We start from the raw sequence: 21,141 nt of genomic DNA, 5'->3' as shown, positions 1-21,141 counted from the left end.
GCCTGTCACTCGTGAAGATCGAAACCTGGTGGGGGCTACAACAGCGCCCTGCTTTCACTTATGCAGGTCGCCTGTCACGGCTTTGCTAGTTTCACAGTTATACTACTTGACTATGAAGATTTCAGGCCCTTTTTTCAAGTAAAAAAATCTTTATATTTCATATTTCATGCTAGAAATGAAACTATACATCATTGCAGCCGTCTGGCTCCCGTCCAAAACACAGAAATGTCTCCATCCTATCCAAAGCTACTTATTACAGTCATCCAGTGGACAGTACAGGTTCCTAAGACCACCTCTCAATAAAATACATCTGAAATCAACAAAACGAAACTCGAAGAAACACTCTCAACATTCACTGCTTTAATCCTTAACACCTGAATCTTTTATAAGATGTGCAAGACAAATTCAGAAGAGAGGACTTCCCTTCTGAATTCTTGCACTGTCAAAGTACCTACCTTCCTGCAGAGAGAGAGAGAGCTGCCTTAGGAAATTTGCTTTTGAGTTGAATTCCCTGATGATATATGAAAAGGAAATGAAAACAAATGGATTTTTTACTTGCAGAGCTCTATTCATGTTAGGTCCTATAGCCAGGTTTGTAATCTGACACTCACCAATTGCCCATTCCATTAGCAGCTTCGAATCACCCAACATTTATAGATGATTTATACATTGATCTGCAGTTGTTTTCAACAAAGTCCACTAAGCGTAAACTTCTGTTCTATTGTTGGTTCCAAGACCAGCACCAGATTTCAAAGTAAAATTATGACGTGAGTTTAAATGAAGGATAGCCCCAGCTCCACATGTACTTAGGATTACCTTGACTAGCCCCATCAAGGGAACCCCATGGAACTGACGAGTCAATTCCTGGTTCTTTTAAAGTCCTAGCCACATTTTGAGATGGTTCCTTCCAGCATTCTCTATAAGAAAATCTAGTATTATGTGAAACCAGAGCAATTGTCAATTCCTTCTCCTCAAAAATCATTTTGTTCCTGGCTAGCCAAAGTCACCATAGCACAACGCATGACAAGGCTTTATTGGTTGAGCCTGATTTTCATATAATCCAAAATTCAAAAAAGTCCAGTGAGAAATTTTATCCCATGAAAGTGGTCTATTCACTACCTGAATCACCTCTTTGCAAACTGATTTTGTAAAGGGGCAAGAAGCAGAAAGATTATCAACAGTTTCACCATCCTTCTGCCAAATAACACGCCTGCTAGGACCATTCCAATTTCTCTTCTCACAATTGTCTCTAGTAAGAATCTTATTTTATAAATCCAACTAGAGAAAATCTTGTTTTTCGGGGATTTTTTAACTTCCAAATTAATTTCCACCACCATACCCTTTCTCTACTTGAGGCTTCTAGTTTTGGCTTCAAACCCTAATTTGGTAGTTAGCATTCCAGCTGTTATATTTCTGGAGCATTTCAGCTCATCTTCCTGATCTTGCAACACTATAGCATTATGCTTAAGAAGGCATACATAATGTGTCGATTCAGCTGCCCAAGGTCCATGCAAATTCAAATCCTAAGGTGATTTCCATCCCTGCACCCACCCTCAAGGCAACTGTTGGAAAATACAATATGGCAGTTTATTACTTTAGATTTTCCTTAATCTTAATACTTGCTTGTGAAGTTTATTTATCTTCTCTTGTTTCTTTATTAGATCTGCTTCATCAAACAAATATCAAGTATAAAACAATAAAGACAATGGACACAGATATTAGGCTCCAAGCTAGGGCAAAACCCCTCCAAGGTTAAAACCCAAACAATCTCTTCTCTTCTTATAGAATCTGCTTCAAATGAGACAACAAAAACCTAAACCTTAGACCAAGTCCCTCCTCCAACACCAAGCCAACCCTTCAAAGAGACCTTCCAATTAGGTCAAAGTCAGATCAAGTCAACCAGAGACAAGTCCTTCCAGAACTGCACCTGCAACATAATTCCGACCTGTAGTTACTGCAGAAATTTGGGCCCCCGTGCAACATAATTCCGACCTGTAGTTATTGCAGAAATTTCTGCCCCCCAACTCCTCCAGAAATTCGCACCTGAGAGAAATTTGCCCAAAACTCAGCTTCTTTTCTTCACTCTGGTTTCTCCTTTCTAATCCTCATCTTTCGCTCTTCTTTCTTCGTCCTTCTATTGCAGATCAAACTTGTTGTTGATGAGTGCCAAATGAGGTCAAAGATGTCTCTCTATATAGCCTTTCCAAGAGGTTGAATATCCCCTCTCTAGGCTAACTTGTCTCTTTTAGGGCCGACTTGTGCTCTTGAGGGGTCCAGGACCTTCTAGACTCAAAATAAATTATTTTACAAATTACATCTTGCCTGTATGGGTCTTATAAACATGATGTTGACTCCTTTGACTCATGACAATAAATCTTATGACCTAACAAACCCTAGTAGCACGAAGAACATGATTTTACCTAGAAGACCATCAATAATAAGCATGAAACCCATTGTTTGAAATAACAACTTTTCTTTTCTTCTTTTGTCTGTTACATAAGATACATATTGAAATGAGTACAACAACAATTATGAAGACCGAAACTAGTTACATTCTTCAACACTCCCTCTTCACTAGGGAGGGATTCATATTGTACAACTAGTACAACATCATTCTCAAACTAAAGAGTTTTCATAAGAAGAGTCAGATTGATAAGCCAACTGTAAGCATCATCATTATGACCAACGTTGTCTTTGAGGCCTAACTAGACAAGCTCTACTTCATTCAAGAGCATTATGCTGGGAGGCTTTACGTGTGATACTGCACTACCTCTACAAGGCACATAATCCAGATGTGTTAAGTTTAGGTATGTTCTATGCTTAGAGAAATTTATTTCAATTTTCACAGTTAGCTCAATATCTTTTCCAGATTAGCAATCACATCAACATAATAGTAAATTGTAGATAGAACGTAAACATAAATCGCAGAAGACAAGCCAAGACAAGAGGACACAAGATGTGGTGCTAGCCAGGGACAAACCCCAATGTGGGGAAAACCTTGATCAATTCTTCTTATATGTTCTTCAATAGTTTAGCAGAGAGAGAGATAGTACATATACATTAGAGGTCAACTCTTTGACTAGACTAGATAAGAGCAAAGATCTTCTCTAAGAAGATGTCTTATGAGGTAACTGATATGGACTCAGGTCATTCCATCATTGTGTTATACCTGTCACAGTGCTGCACCATGCTGCACCATCAAACCAAGTCCATCATCACTGAGTTGCACCATGCTTCTCCACTGCTGCGCTGTACCTCATCATGCTGTACCCAACATGTTGCTCTTCATCATCATGTTGCACTGTTCATCATGCTGCACCACTGTCACTAAGCTGCTCTTCATCACAATACTGCTCCCATCACTGAGCTACACTCAATCATTATGCTGCACTACACTGCTGTCTCTAACATCATGCTGCATCCAACTGCTGCATCTAGATATGTAGTTGCATCCAACTGTGTAATATCCAACCATTATGCTGCATCTTCCAAAATGTTGTCCACCTCTTGCATAAGGAGGGACACTACTTCTATCATGCTGCCACACTGCCTTAGCTGCTGGCTATGGCCTACGGCCTAGCCCAGTAGCAAGATAAGCTAAGATCCATAGTCCTAGGATACTCACAAGGCTGTCATCAACATGTGGCCACAGAAATACAACGCTGATCTGTGTGCTATTAGAGCTTCTTCTCATCAAGGTATGGAGGTTTCTCATTACTGTAATAGTTCCTCTAGCCAGCGTAGTATAGCCCTTCTAAACTGCTGATTAGAACCTCTTGTGATAGCGTGTAGGATCTCCTCATAAAACATCTGAAGAGACTTCTCCCTTCAACGTGGTTGGTCTTCAGGACTGCGGCCAAGATGTGCAACTAAAACGCATTCTTTAGGACTGTAAACTATGTCTCTTACTTACAGCGAATGAGTGGTATAGAGGACTGCAGCTAGGGCTCATTTGAGGCTTCTTTTGACAGCGTATGGAGGCCTCCTTGTTGCGTTGAGGAGCCTTCTTTAAGGATAGAGAAAGAGTCTCTATCTACGGTGACAAGACCTGTGGCTAAGGCATGAAGGACATGCGGCTAGGGCATGATAGAACTGCGCATTAGGGTAGCATGTATAGGCCTCCTTCACCATGCTATATCTCCTTGCTTGGACTGCGGCTAGGCATCCTTTATGCAACATATTAGGGCAGCGTATAGGAGCAAGGATCTCCTTTCTTGGACGGCGGCTAAACCACCCTCTTTAGGACTGCGGCTAGTGTAGTATTAGACCTCTTCATGACTGCGACCAGGTTTCATGCTTAGACTCCTTTCCTCCTGCATCTAGGGCTTCATCCTCCTAGATTTCTCTTGCCACTAAAACCCAAAACAAGTGGAGAGAAATCAAGAGTGAAGTGTGTGTCCAAATGACTATCAAGCCACCTCCTTTTATACTAAAACGTTGAGCACAAGTGGGGGTTATTTGGTTGCTGGCTGACCTTGACGAATTGTCCCATAACACAAATAAATTCATATCTCCATGAATACTTATCGGAATCGGATGATCTTTAGATCAATCCTACACCTCTGAATGAGAGGGATCCAAGAAAAATATCAGCTGCCATAAATAATATGAACCACATCGAGTTTGGCCCTAGTTGCCAATTTTAACACTCCCTCTCAACTAGGGAGAACTCCATCCGCTGATCCATCTGCCAGACTGTACTATCTCTGCCACCAGTTCCCTGCACTGCTTTGCTTTGTTCTGCTCTGTTGAACCATGAAGAAGAAGAATTGATCGTAAATGTCTCATACCATTCTCTACTGACCCAATGTTAGTCCCATATGAAGAGAGTGTGTCATACCACTCTTACTAATCCCAAATCAGTTCCCAAAGAGAGTGAGTTATATCACTTTCACTGACTCGAAGTCAATTTCATTGATCTCAGATCAATATCAGAAGAGAGTGTCTCGACTCTCAAACCACTCATACTAACCTGAAGTCAGTTTCATTGATCCTAGATCAATATCACAAGAGAGCAATGTTACTTGGGAGCGGGAGCGGAAGCGGGGAGCGGGAGCGGCAGCGACCATTTTCAGAAGCTCCCGGTTTGGGAGCGAATCCCGGAGCGATTTTTTAAAAATATATATATTTTTTATATTTTTTAATTTTTGATACATATATGTCAACAAAAACATGTAGAATGATGAATTAGATATAAAAAACATAAAAAAGCATAGATTGAACCATATAAAAACAATCATCTAGAAGTTATAATCTTCATCAACCACGTCCGCAAGTTAGTAACATAGTAACATACAACATATTGAGTCTCATGATTCATCAATCTTAAAGTTTCAAGCTTTCAAAATTCAATATATAACATTTATCATCATTGATCACCAAAGTTGTACTTGTAAGCTAAGTGTAACCATTACAACAAATAATATCTAACATGAAATGAAATGAAATGAAACAACTTTCAACTTTCATGAAGCATCATATTCATAATTCATTACTAATGAGTTATAATTGCCAACTTCAAACTTAAATTGTCATATATTGTTTAAAAAAATATCATAATAAATATGAAAGAGTCAATAGTTATAAAAGCTACTAGAAACTAGAAAAGAGAAGTAAATCTATTATCTATTTCTTATGCTTGGGCCTCTTGCCACCACGAGAAATGTCTAATTTTTTAGTCTTGTTGCAAAATCAGGATCTTTGTCATTAATATCACCCTCCAAGCATTAATATCCAGAGGTATCTTTGTCATTACCTTTGTATCTGTATAGGGATCTTTGTCATTAATATCACCCTCTAAGCATTAACATAAGATAGAAAAAGCATAGCATGTCAAGTCAAGATTTTGTTTGAGTGATGCGTACATTTTTAGAAGGGTCATGATAGAGGAGTTCGACAACCAATGTCACTAACATCAAGGTACATAGAGGGATTGGTACTCTTGATTAAATATGAGTTCCATACCCTAATACATGACAAAATTCAATGGAAACATTGCAATCCCCCAATCCTGAAATCCTGAAAAACTGATAAGTCTGCTGGATTTTGAATGAAATCTAAAATTCTACTTTCTCCATATGAAATCCAATGAGGACGAAACCACTCTCAAACATCCTGAGTCATTTCATGGTAATGTTAAAAATTTAAGTAAAAGGATGAAAATGAAAATTAAAGAAAATGTCACTTTTACTTTAAGAATTTAACATTACCATGAATAGCATATCAATACTAGGGCCTAGACTTGATCATTAAGTTGCCCCACTCAAAAACTATTTGTTTCTTTCAAAAACAAAAGCATTTCGAACATTACAAAAAAAAAAAATGCAAAAAAGGCAAAACGCTCCCGAAAAGGCAGGGAGCGAAATTTTTTTTAGGGAGCGCGCTCCCGACCCGCTCCCGAGTCGCTCCCGCCCGGAGCGCGGATCGAGAGCAGGAGCGAGGGGGGGGGGGGGGGCGCTCCCCCGCAACACTGCAAGAGAGTATCTCAAACCACTCATACTGATCAAAGTCAGTTTCATTGATCCCAAATCAATATCATCCTAGCATAGGGAGTATGATAGTAACACGATGCGTCCATCAATACTACTATGGTTCCTATTCTCATTTCCCTGCTCATTGGCTAGATGAGAGGTACTTCCCATGAGTCCCAGACTGCATGGGTAGGATGTCTCAACAGGAGAAGGATGAACCACTCATCCTGCCTACATGTCACAAGGGGTATCCCAGGGGAAGGCTGAACCACCCACCCTGTACACAACAAATCACTAGGGGAAGGCTGAACCACTCACCCTATGATTGTGTTTTGGCAGGAGAAGGATGAACCGCTCATCCAGCCTACATAGCAAACCACTAGGGGAATGCTGGACCACTCACCCTGTGGTTGCTCATCGCTCCACGATGTACCCCCAAGCCCCCGGAGCTCCTAGAGTTCAATATCCATATCATATAGGACTCTTAGGAGAGAGTCTCTCCACGACTCCTAATCGTTCTCGGAAAGTCACAAATTTGACCTTTCGCAGCGGCTTCGACAGAATGCTGGCAACCTACACATCAGTCCCAATGCGATGGAGCCTTCTTGCTCATCGATGTACCATATCCCAGATAAAGTGGTACTTGATGTCTATATGCTTGGAGCGATCATAGAATACGAGATTCCTTAATAATCGAATCCCCCTCTGGTTGACACAGAAGATCACGGTGGTATCCATCATGTGTATAAACAACTCATTAAAGAGCTTCCTCAACCGAGCAGCTTCACACGAGGTCATACTCGTAGCTATATATTCGGTCTCAGCAGTGCTTAAAGCAATCGTCTTCTGCTTCCTGCTCTTCTAGGATATCGTAGCAGAACCCAAAGAGAACCAACACTCAGAAGTGCTCTTGTGATCCTCCACATTGCTTGCCCAATAAACATTCGAATAATCATGCAGCTTCACATTTCCGACAGTGTATCTCAATCCATGAGAGATTGTGCCCCGAAGATATCTCAAATGATTCTTGGTACCAATCCAGTGAGGCTCAACCATAAATGAGCTCAACATGCTAATTGCAAAACATATATCCGGACGGTAGTTCACCTAGAACATCAATGCTAGTATGAGTTTATGAATCTCAGAGCGTTTCCCAAATCAGGTCTGGCATCATTACTGCATAACTTCTTAAAGTTAGGCTTCATCGAGGTAGTCACGGGCTTGTAGTTCACCATTCCAAATCCGGAATCAAACTCCCTCTTACTTTTGCAAATGAGAGGGTCTCCACCTGTCAGAAAGAGGTCGTCCTCAGAAGGTGCCAGTATGAGAGGTCTATCATCCACAACCTTCAAGAAAGGTTTGGATCGACTTCATTCCTAGTGAATCTCAACTTCATCAGACAGCTATCAATCCTCTCATACCAAGCCCGGGGTGTTAGCTCTAAATCATAGAGAGCTTTCTTCAACCTGCATGCATGAGATTCCTGACCATGAATCTCAAACCCTTCGGGTTGTTCCAAACCTGTGGACCTGCTACATGAGGGGAATGGTTCCCTTGTAAGATTTTCCTTCGGTGCATCTCGAACATGTACCTTCATGCTCTTCTTAAATTCAGTGATCCGTGTCACCATCTGACTTACATCGGGTGGGGCCCCATAAGCAGACCTCTGGTGCTATAGATGAGATGTGTCAATTGACATGGCCCCTAATGGACTTCCTGCAACTTGATACAAATTGCCAATTCTGAACTCAAAGATAAAAACATCTTTGCAAATTCTATTTTCAAACACGTATCGTTCCATCAATGAATGCTACCTTGAAACCTTGGACTTCCATTGCCGAAATGGAGACTAGGTTCTTCTTGCGATCAGGTAGATAAAGAGCTTCTTTTAAATGAATTGAGTTACCCTCATTCAATTGAGGGGTAACATTCCCTACACCCTTTTCGGGATAGGTGGCATTGACTCCAAGTATAATCCCATGATTGTTTCCATCTCTACCAAATTTGAGAGAGCACCCTTCTATTTGATGAAGTGCCTTGAGGCACTATAATTAATAAGCCAGATTCCCAAATAGTCTGGAGGAGAGGGCCAACAACATTTGATTCTTCATACCTGGGGTTCCTTGCTTTCTTTGAAGAGTTGGCTATTTCCTTGATGACCTGCATTCCTTCGATCATTGAAGATGTCCCTGGAATGATTGTTATCATCATCAAGTGATGTGTCCCTACCATTCGAACACTCCTTCGCATAATGGCCGAACTTATTGCAAGCAAGGCATCTGCCTTTCCTTCCACCCTTAGATCCGGACTTCCCATTGAACTGATCTTTAGGTGGGCCATCACATGCCTCCGCTGCACCACTCTGATAATATTCTCTGCTTCAACTTCACCCTTGGTGAATTTGAAGAGGGATGAGGAATCCATTGAGCCTTTTGTGTTTTCCCAACTATCTTTGGTGATTTCTCTTTCACTCTTGCTTGGGCTTCGTCTTCACCTCAGCTCTGATACCATGTTAAGTTTAGGTATGTTCTATGCTTAGAGCAATTTATTTCAATTTTCACAGTTAGCTCAATATCTGTTCCAGATTAGCAATCACATCAACATAATAGTAAATTGCAGATAGAAGATAAACATAAATCGCAGAAGACAAGCCAAGACAAGAGGACACAAGATGTGGCGCTAGCCAGGGACAAACCCCAATGTGGGGAAACCCTTGATCAATTCTTCTTATATGTTCTTTAATAGTTCAACAGAGAGAGAGAGAGATAATACATATACATCAGAGGTCAACTCTTTGACTAGACAAGATAAGAGCAAAGATCTTCTCTAAGAAGATGTCTCATGAGGTAACTGATATGGACTCAGGTGATTCCATCACCTTTGTTATACCTATCACAGTGCTGCACCATGTTGCACCATCATACCTTGTCCATCATCATTGAGTTGCACCATGCTTCTCCACTGCTGCGCTGTACCTCATCATGCTATACCCAACATGCTGCTCTTCATCATCATGCTGCACTGTTCATCATGCTGCACCACTGTCACTAAGCTGCTCTTCATCACAATACTGCTCCCATCACCGAGCTGCACTACACTGTTGTCTCTAACATCATGCTGCATCCAACTGCTGCATCTAGATATTTAGCTGCATCCATCTGCATGTTGCATCCAACTGTGTAGTATCCAAGCATTATGCTGCATCTTCCAGAATGTTGTCCACCTCCTGCATAAGGAGGGACACTACTTCTGTCATGTTGCCACACTGCCTTAGCTGCTGGCTATGGCCTACGGCCTAGCCCAACAACAAGATAAGCTAAGATCCCACAGTCCTAGGATACTCACAAAGCTGTCATCAACATGTGGCCACAAAAATACAATGCTAGTCTGTGTGCTATTAGAGCTTCTTCTCATCAAGGTATGGAGGTTTCTCATTGCTGTAACAGTTCCTCTAGCCAGCGTAGTATAGCCCTTATAAACTGCTGATTAGAACCTCTTGTGACAACGTATAGGATCTCCTCATAAAACATCTGAAGGGACTTCTCCCTTCAACGTGGCTGGTCTTCAAGACTGCGGCCAAGATGTGCAACTAAAATGCATTCTTTAGGACTGTAAACTATGTCTCTTACTTACAACGAATTAGTGGTATAGAGGACTGCAGCTAGGGCTCATTTGAGGCTTCTTTTGAAAGCATATGGAGGCCTCCTTGCTGCGTTGAGGAGCCTTCTTTAAGGATAGAGAAAGAGTTTCTATCTATGGTGACAAGACCTACGGCTAAGGCATGAAGGACCTGTGGCTAGGGCATGATAGAACTGCGCATTAGGGCAACATGTATAGGCCTCCTTCACTGTGCTATATCTCCCTGCTTGGACTGTGGCTAGGCATCCTTTAGGCAGCGTATTAGGGCAGGTTTGGGCAGCGTATAGGAGAAGGGATCTCCTTTCTTGGATTGCAGCTAGACCACCCTCTTTAGGACTGCGGCTAGGGCAATATTAGATCTCTTCATGACTGCGGCCAGGGTTCATGCTTAGACTCCTTTCCTCCCGCGTCTAGGGCTTCATCCTCCTAGATTTCTCTTGCCACTAAAACCCAAAACAAGTGGAGAGAAATCAAGAGTGAAGCGTGTGTCCAAATGACTGTCAAGCCACCTCCTTTTATGCTAAAACGTTGAGCACAAGTGGGGGTTATTTGGTTGCTGGCCGACCTTGATGAATTGTCCCATAACACAAATAAATTCATATCTCCATGAATACTTATCGAAATCGGATGATCTTTAGATCAATCCTACACCTCTCGATGAGAGGGATCCAAGAAAAATATCAGCTGCCATAAATAAGATGACCCACATGGAGTTTGATGCTAGTTGCCAATTTTAACAAGGTATGTCCTTTTAGGACTATTCTTATCTTGGATCTCCATTTTTGAGTCCTCAAAGAATATCGGTCTTCTTCGACCACTCTTATCTTGGATACCTGTCCCATCCTCAAAGAGTGTCAGTTCCTTTCCTTTCTTGGATTCTTTAGCCTCAAGGAAACCACAAATGCTTATCCAATCCTCCACCGTTTTGTCTTCATCACATGAAGAAGAGAATGCACATGTGATGTCCAACCTCACTCCCTCTCAACCAGAGAGGATATCCCTATTCTCTCTAGAGAATAGACCCTTGCTCCTATCTAAGGAGACTCCTTTACTCCCTCTCAAATCTAGAGGATATTCTTGACTTCCTTTCTAATTGGAGAGTCATACCCACAAGGTTGCTAGCTTGTCTTCATAAGAGTATTAGCTACCAGTTCTGCATAGCGGCATGGCTCCCTCTTTCCTTCGCATCTCATTGTATCGAGCTTGCTTTCTTCTAAGGTATCATGGAACTATCTCCACTCTTCGATCTTGTGACAGGATCCAAGTCATCTCTCTTGCTCATCACTTTCGTCTTCGATATCATAGATGAAGGCATTGCATTGAGCCTTTCCAAACTTTGAGCTGATCATAGCTTCCTCATGAAAGTGATCTCCTTTGACCTTTAGGTTATCTTCTTGCACTGCTACCTTTCAATCCCAAGATGGGCACATCTTGACTTCATAGTTGCCAGATACCAGATATTGAGCTTCCCTCAACATTATTCATACATTTCCATCCATATAGTTGAATTTGCCTCAATTGTCATCATGTATTCCTGCAACATCCTTCCAGGTAGCAAAACAATATGTTGACCAGATAACCAATAAAAATAGACTTACCTCATCATGATGACTTTCTTGTCCAAACATCAACATCCTTATGATCCATCTCCACTCAAATCTTCCTTCACGCATCATAGTGCCCAAGGATCGAACTTGATTACCAAGTTAGAATTTTTCTTCCGGAGATTATATTGGATGTTAATCATTATTCTTACATATTCTAGAGAAAGTCTTAATTCTTTATTCATCCTTGAGTAAGTCAAATTCTTCTTTCAAGCATCATATAACCATATACTAAGCATATTTTATAACCGACTTCTTTTACCAAATTCTGTATACGTGAATCCTATCCAAAGTTTACTTCCAATATGCATTTCTATGCTTTCATTCAATCATCTAGCTATATGCCCTAAAATGAGCCCGCAACCTGACACATTGCATTCCTTCATCCTCTAGTATTGTTTCCATACTATATGGAATGTATACTACCTTGTCATAATGCTTCTTCCAAGAACCTTCCAAAATGATGGTTCTTTAGGACCATGACAATCCACCTTAGCAAGATGACTACCTCCAACATAATGTTAGATAATGCTTGGATGAACAATATGAAAAATGGCCTATCTATTCTATCCTTAAAGACTAGATGATTTCTACAGAGTAACTTACCCAAGTAAACTCTAAATATGCTACATATTTTTCTTTATGATGTTGTACAAAATCAAGAGTAAGCAACAATGCGTAGTATTCTAAAGGAAATACTAATCTTCATAGAGAACCTGACAGATAGGGTGCCTTCTTCAATAGGAAAGATCTTAAACATCTTCCTTCATCGGCTTCTTCTCTGGTTCTCCCATCTCCTCAGCTATGTGAGCCTCGCTCCTTTCCTTTCTTTTGTTGTTTTGTAAGCTAGGACAGTCCCTCTTTAAATGTCCATACTCATTGCACTTAAAGCATTGAACCTTGGACATATCTTTCTTCTTGAACTTTCCAAACTTTCCCTTTTCAACTTCTTGATTCTAGCTATAAAGGCTTGAGACGGTTCATCTGATCCAATGTCACCTTTTACCTTGATCCTAGACTCTTCCAAAATGCATTGAGCCCACAACTCATCAAAACGAGTTGAATATTTCTTAGAGTAGATGCTTGTTGCAAAGTTGCTCCAAGCTGGTGGCAATGCATTTAACACACAGATGGTCATTTCCAAATAAGAAATTGTCACTCCCTGCAAGTGATCTCTTAATTGAGAGATCTTCATCATAAAGGATGCCATGTCCTCATCCTTTGATTTCTTCATTTTATACAACTTATTCCTCAAAGACATCTTTTGTCCTGATGTACTTAGAGTACAAATTCACTAGCTTGTCATACATAGCCTTGGAAGTTTTCAAATTTGCAACAAATGGAACAGGAGGATCCTTAATGGATTCAAATATGATCCTTTGTGCCCTTACTTCTCCTTTCTTGTATTTCGCTAGATCTTGAGTCTTGTATTTGCTAGGTTCAATAATTTCCCTAGTAACATATTCCATTACCTCATGTTCAATAAGTGCCAGGTCAATCCTTTTCTTCCAGGCTCAGAAATTTGATGCTCCAACGAGCTTATTGCTCTCCTTGCAGAAAGAACCCATATGACATGTAGATTCAAACATAGAGTAATAATATGATACTTGATAACCAAAATTCTCCTCTTTCTTGATGATGTCTCCAACTTCGTTGATGCCTTCACGACCTTTGAAAAACCTTTAATAATGTCCTTGAAAGATGTTTCCTAGGATTCCTCCAAGAACAACTTCCTAGATCCCTTGATGCTTCCTTCAAAGATGCCTTCCAAATAGATCTCCTTTCAAGAGAGATCAACAATCTCCTTGTAATCTTTCTCTCAAGCCTTTCTTTGATGAGAGCTTGATGTAGTCTTGATTTTCTTCAGTGTAAAAACTCTTCTTCTAGATAAATAGGTCTTCTAATTCTTTTCTTGTGTCCTTCCACAATTGATTCCCCTTGACAACCAACCTCTTTTTGTGTCCTTCCAGCTGCCTTCTCTTGTTCAACTTAGCTCTGATACCATGTTGGAAAATACAATATGGCAGCTTATTACTTTAGATTTTCCTTAACCTTAATACTTGCTTGTGAACTTTATTTATCTTCTTGTGTTTCTTTATTAGATTTTCTTCATCAAACAAATATCAAGAGTAAAACAATAAAGACAATGGACATAGACATTAGGCTCCAAGCTATGGCAAAACCCCTCCAAGGGGAAAGCCCAAAAAATCTCTTCTTATTGAGTTTGCTTCAAATGAGACAACAAAGACCCAAACCCTAGACCAAGTCCTTCCTCAAGCACCAAGCCAACCCCGCAAAGAGACCTTCCAATTAGGTCAAAGTCAGATCAAGTCAACCAGAGACAAGTCCTAGAATTGCACTTGCAACAGAATATCGGTCCCCCCGCAACAAGATTTCGGACCCCTCTGCAACAAAATTTTGACTTGTAGTTTCTGAAGAAATTTCGGCCCTTGCAACTGCTCCAGAAATTCGCACTTGTGAGAGAAATTTGCCCAAAACTTGACTTTTTTCTTCGCTAGGGTTTCTCCTTTCTCTTCCTCGTCTTTCGCTCTTTTTTTCTTTGCCCTTCTATTGCAAATCAAACTTCTTGTTGATAAATGCCAAATGAGGTCGAAGATGTCTCTATATATAGCCTTTCTAAGAGGTCGAATAGCCCCTCTCTAGGCTGACTTGTGCTCTTGAGGGTTCCAAGGCCTTCTAGACTCAAAATAAATTATTTTACAAATTACATCTTGCCTGGATGGGTCTTATAAACACGATGTTAATTCCTTTGACTCATGACAATAAATCCTATGACCTAACAAACCCTAGAAGCACGAAGAACGTGCTTTTACCTAGAAGACCATCAATAATAAGCATGAAACCCATGCTTTGAAATAATAACTTTTTCTTTTCTTCTTTTGTTTGTTACATAAGATACATATTGAAATGAGTACAACAACAATTATGAAGACTGAAACTAGTTACATTCTTCAACAATAACTAATGAATTGAAGTATCTACAAGTTTTAATAAACCTTGAGCATTAAGTTCTTCTAGTTTTAATGAAGGAAGAGATAACTTGAAATCGCTGTTGCAACCAATCCAAGCGTCTTCGCGCAATATTAATTTATCCCTTCATCTAATATTTTGGGCTACCCATTTTCCTATCACTAGCAAAGCCTTGTCCTTGCCAAACTATAGAATCTCCTGTGATTTTCTTTTCTTTCCTTTCTAATCTAGTCTTCAACTGACGAAGCCCATAATACTTAAATGAAAAACAATCTCCACAAACGTTTTGCATCCATGTATAAATATTCTTTAGACCCCACCCACAACCTCTTTTGGCTTAGCTACTTTTGACCACTTGAATCAGCAAGTCAAACTTAGTCAAACGAGATGAAATTGACCTCCAATATGCTTGGTCAATTTCCCGGTCATCTAGTCCTCGAACAACCTAAAGAAGCAGCCCATAAACAACCCCAAAAACACAGTTAAACTGTAGTTGACTGAAGTCAAGCTGCTGCCCCAAACTAGGGCAGTCAACGCTGGTCAAATCAGAGGTCAGATTGCCTTGGTTTGCATGCCAAAATCTGCACGCTGGTCAAAGAGACCTTCTGCAACCCCGTTCAAACTCGGTCAACTATTTTTGCATCCTCCTTCAGCCTGCGTCCTCTTACTTCCCACATGAGAGAGATCCTCTTCCTTGTGTGTACCCAATATGCAAGGAGAGAGAGAAGAATGTGAGAGATGAGATGAGTTGAAAATGAATCAACCTCACTTGTATTCATATGATTTGTTGGGCATGTGTGCCACACATTTAGCTGCTGGCTGACCTTGACAATTTGTCAAGTAAATACAAATAAATTCATATCTCCATAAATACTTGTCGGAATCGGATGATCTTTAGATCAATCCTACACCTTTCGACAAGAGGAACCTAGGAAAAATATCAACTACCATAAATAGGATGACCCACATGGAGTTTTGCCCTAGTTGCCAATTTTAACACTCCCTCTCAACTAGGGAGAACTCCATTTGCTAATCCGTCTGACCGTCAGGCTGTCCCTGCCATCAAATGCACTGCCTTGCATTGCTTGGCTCTGCTCTGCTTTGCTGAACTATGAAGAAGAAGAAATGATCGAGGATGTATCATACCATCCTCCACTGACCCGAAGTCAGTCTCAGAGTGTGCCATACCACTCTCACTGATCCCAGATCAATGGAGGTCATCCTAGCATAGGGAGTATGGTAGATACAACGATGCGTCCATCAATAGTACTACTAATGGTCTCTAACCCCATTTCCCTACTCATTGATCAGATGAAAGGTACTTCCCATGAGTCCCAGATTGCATAGGTAGGATGCCTCGATAGGAGAACTAATCATCCTGTCCATAGTAGAATGATTCATCCTGTCCAATAGTTGTCACAGGAGAACTAATCATCCTGTCCATAGTTGCCACGGGAGAACTAATCATCCTGGCCCACAGGAGAACTAATCATCCTGTCCCACAATTGCCACGGAGTGTCACAGGGGAAGGTTGAACCTTTCACCCTGTACATAGCGCACCACCAGGGGATGGTGAGTCTCCCTATGGTCGCATGTCGCTCCAAGAAGTACCCCGTGCCCCCCTGGAGCTCCCAGAGCTCAATATATGCATCATACACGACCCTCATAAGAGGGTCTCTCAACGACACCAAATCGTTCTCAGAAAGTCAAGAACTTGACCTTTCCCAGGGGCTTCGTCAAAATGTCGGCGACCTGTTCATCTGTATTGATATGTTGGAGCCTTATTGCTCCCCGCTGTACCATATCCCGAATTAGTGGTACTGATATTGATGAGCTTGGAGCGATTATGAAATACGAGATTCTCTGATAAATGAATCCCGCTTTGGTTGTCACACAGGATCACGGTAGTATCCAATGTGAATCCAAACAGCTCACTGAAGAGCTTCCGCAACCAGACTGCCTCACAAGAGGCCATACTAGCAGCAATGTATTTTGCCTTGGCGATGCTCAAAGCCATCGACTTCTGCTTCCTGATCATCCAGGATATCGAGGTAGATCCCAAAGAGAAACAACACCTGGAAGTTCTCTTTCGGTCCACCAAACTGCCTGCCCAGTCAGCATCGGTATATCCATGTAGTCTCACATCTCCGGTAGTGTATCTCAAACCATGTGTGATTGTGCCACGAAGATATGTCAACAGATTCTTGGCACCAATCCAATGTGTGTGGTGAGGCTCAACCATACGCTGACTCAACGTGTTGACCTCAAAACATATATCTTGATGGGAGTTCACCAAGAACATCAATGCTCCGATGAGTTGACGATACTTGGTAGCATTTTGTAAAACAGGTTCGGCAACACTACCACTTAACTTCTTGAAGTCAAGCTCCATCGAGGTAGTCACGGGCTTGCAGTCCACCATATTGAATCTCTCCAATATCTTCACCACATATTTTCCTTGAGATAGGAAAACCTCCCCTGGTTTCTGCCAAACTTCTAGTCCTACGAAATAGTGCATCAGTCCTAGGTCCTTCATCTTGAACTCAGCAGCCAACTCCCTCTTACATTTGAGAATGAGAGGGTTTGCACCTGTTAGAAAGAGGTTGTCAACGTACAACACCAGTACGAGAGGTTTGTCATCTTCAACAATAAAGTAAAGGTTAGGGTCGGCTTCACTCCTAGTGAATCCCAGCTTCATTAAGTAGCTATCGATCCTCTCATACCATGCTCGGGGTGCTTGCTTCAGCCCATAGAGGGCTTTCTTCAACTTGCACACGTGAGATTCTTGGTCATGAATCTCAAATCCTTCGGGTTGCTCCACATAGACTTCCTCTTTGGTTGAACCATGCAAGAATGCGGTCTTGACATCCATCTGATGTAGGTTCCATCCTTGCGAAGCAGCAAGGGCTATGATCAAGCGAATGGTGGTATATCTGGAAACAGGTGCAAATATCTCGTCATAGTCTATGCCTTCCTTCTGAGAGAAGCCACGAGCGAAAAAACGAGCCTTATACTTTTCAGCGCTTCCACTAGATCCATGCTTTATCTTGTAAAGCCATTTCGAAGTGACAACGGCTTTGTCCTAGGGTCTAGGGACTTGTTGACCACTGGAGTGGCACCTGATGATTACATGAAGACTCCATGCCCAAGGATGATCCAGAGGACATTTGTACCATCAGATATCGTTAGTCAATAGAGTTTTTTAATTCTACTTTTATTTTCTCATCATCTTTCTTGTACCCAGATTCCACACCCTACGGGGAATTGTAATAAGTGATACTAGTAATGATGAGTTTTGAGTCTGTAACAGGCCTAGGATGTTGGGACTCGATTAGCAAATGAGTACACCTTGGAGTGTTTTTTTTTTATCTGGTTAATTATCTCTTCTTTTTCAGAGGTGGATAATTTTATGGGTTTTTTCACTCATGTTTTACCCTAAAATCGGGGTGACGGTTTGAAGGTTGAGCCCCTGACACATCTTAGTGTCTAGAGTCGATGTATATTACCATACTAGATCACACAAAATTTTTTGTGGAATTTGGTTAGGTCTAGGTAGTCATTTTTTAATTTTTTAGATTTCCCACAAGTCAAAAATTGCAAATAAAATTGTATTTAAATTGTAATAAGTGTAGTCTAGAGAAGTTGTATGGGGTATGAGTAATCAAAATTACACCTCTCACCCTCAACTTTCTACTATGACACATTTTGAGGGGTTAATAATGTGTTTTGGACCCTCAAAACCCACTTTTCCTAAGTTTAGTGGGAAATCTAGCAATTAATTAAGCCAGAAATTAAATAAATGGAGAAAAATAAATATCCACACATGCTAAATGTTGTGGAAATGAGGTGGAAAATTATGGGGGAGTTAAAGTGAAGTCCCAAGGTGATGTGGACTCCTAAAATCAAGGAAAGGACATGTGCTCAAATAAAATCGAATTTCTGGCATTAAATGAAAAAGCTGTTTGGAAATTCGAATTTGTGAAGTTAATGCACATTTGGGAGGATTTGAGAGAATATTTGGTGGAGATTTTTGTGGGAAATTGCCCCCACAGGGGTTACCACCCATATACACTTGTCATTCCACCATAAAATTTGAATTTGGCACATAAGGGAAGAAGAAAATGATGGCCACTTGCCAGAATTCGATTTTTACACTTGACATTAGAGCTCCATTAAACAAATTTGAATTTCTCTTTGGGATTGTCACCCAATGCCATTTGTCATTGTCATTCTTCATTGAGATTTGCTCCCAACTCTCTATATAATAGAGCCATGGGCTCTCACATTGAAGAACATTGTTACTAGCTATTGTGCTTGCGGAAGCGCTGCTGCCTTGTACACTTTCAGAAATATCAATAAAGACTTTGGGGTTTCATTCATGAAGTGTTCCTCCTTTTCGAGTGTGATGAATTGTTGAGCATTGGTATAATTCCTTTTACTCATGCTTTGATCTAATTTTCTTCCATATGCTCTTGTAGATTTGTTAATGTAGAACTATCTTGCATTGACATTTGATTTAGAAGTATGCTCTAGTTGGTTTTAAATAAATCTCTAGAGTTTCTTATCATTGTTTATTGCTAAATCTATATGGAACTAATTCTTGATTGAAGTTTTGTAGAGGGAACATCTTGTTGGGATTACAAAATCAAGCGTGAGGGGAAGTCTTTGGAGAGACCAACCCACTCTTGATACATTCTTAAAAGAGCTCTCATTTGTTCTTTGAACTTTCATAGTCTTATTTTACAAAGTCGTATTGCAGGGATTTCGGCACATAGCTTGTACACAAGCCGAGAATTTTTAAATTTAAATCTCTTTTAAAAAAACATTATACTTCATTTCTTTCATTTGCTATCTAAGAGCCTGAAGATGGCTCAGCAAAGACGAGAATTTACTCTCACTCTTTAGCTTATCCTTATGTAAATTATAATTGTACATATACATTTTATTTTGCTGATTTTTCCATTAATACTTAACTTATTTTGCAGCTGCTGTTTGGATTGTTTGCTAACTCTTGTGTGGCAGATTTTGAAGAACAACTTCCCGCAACATCTAACAAGTGTTTCTAGGACCTTTGGTTTAGTGTTGGGGGTTCGATTTCCATTGATGTCGTGAGCCCTTTTGTCGCTTATTTTGGCCAAGTCGAGTTCACTAGAGTGCTGCCCATTTTCCTCTTTAAGCCGTGGGCATTTGGAGGAAGCTCACACCTTGTTTCCCTTGCATAAGTTTTGTGAGATCTTGTCAGTACTTTCTCAAGAAAGGAGGTCTAGTGTCCATGTTTCAAGCAATTATTGTGAGGAATCTCCTTGAGGTATAGTTGAGAACTTTGAAGGGCCCTCTTCTCATTGTAATATTAATAAAAGATCTAACTTGCTTGTGGGAGCTTGGGATTTCTCCCATGGTATCCTATCTCCCCATTTAGAGGGAGGCTTTTCTTGGGTGGATTGACATTTGCATGGTTTAAGGTTTCATACTTCATTCACTTACATGCATGCTTTAATTAGGAATTAACACAACCTCATTATCACATTTCATTAAGTTAAAGTTTGTTACAATTTCATTTGAGCTTTGCATTTTCTTTCTCATTGTTGCTTGGAGCTACAAGCTTACACTTTACGTTGGGCAATTCATCATTTACATGCAAGCATTTTATATTCTTAACAAACTTTGATTTGTTTTCATTTACCTTGGTAAATTGTTTCATGAACACTTGAATACATGCTTCAATTTTATGCTACATTGTTATCTTTAATATTGGAGCAAATTATTGTTATTGTCTATTTGAAACAAATTTTACTTTCAAGCAAATTACTTGTATCATTTTAATTCATTGATGAAACACATGCAACACTTGTAAGCTAATTTTATTCCTCAAATTGAAGTTATAATTGCAACTTATGTTGAACACTATTTCATTTTCAAGCATTGCAAATCAATCTCTTTGATTTGCATGTATCATTATTTTAATTTGGGGAATTAACACAATTTGCATTTCATTTAGGCATTTTAGTGCAGGAAAGTCCCAAGCCTCATTAAAATTTTACCTCTAACATAAGTTGGTTGAAGTAGACATCTTAGGGATCCTCTACTCTTCTATTGACTCCTCACCGTGAGATCCATATCATTGGGCGAGGGTGAGGTTTGAGGATTGAAGAGTTAAATTGTAATTTTGTTGTAGAGCTAATTAATAAAATTAACCAAGAGCACTTTCAATTACATTTACTTTACTTGTCTCTTGATGGTTTGAGTTTTCATGTGCAAAGTCTATTCCAAAAGCAAGTATTGTAATCATTTCAAACAAGTGTTTTCTTTTCATGTTTCAAGTCTAATTGCATATTGATGTCTTGGTTTAGCACTTTCTTTCTTTTACATTTCCAAGTTAATTACTAATTTTTGGGTTTTGGCAAGATATGTTTCACATGTTTTGATTTATAAAGTTG

At 40.2% G+C, this 21,141-nt stretch overlaps 1 protein-coding gene across 2 annotated transcripts in view; it reads left to right on the top strand.

Annotated features, from left to right (window-relative positions):
- Window positions 1-21,141, top strand: part of LOC149143208 (paramyosin-like protein) — a 477,149-nt gene that overhangs the window by 1,356 nt on the left and 454,652 nt on the right. The gene's annotated exons all lie outside the window — the stretch shown is intronic.

Source organism: Pinus tabuliformis, chromosome X (assembly GCF_031772625.1).
Source record: "Pinus tabuliformis cultivar Carrire ecotype Pingquan chromosome X, CPIR1, whole genome shotgun sequence".
In the NCBI taxonomy this organism is placed as follows: domain Eukaryota; kingdom Viridiplantae; phylum Streptophyta; class Pinopsida; order Pinales; family Pinaceae; genus Pinus; species Pinus tabuliformis.
Note: the sequence above shows the minus strand (reverse complement) of the source record. Positions and strands in the feature narration are given on the sequence as shown.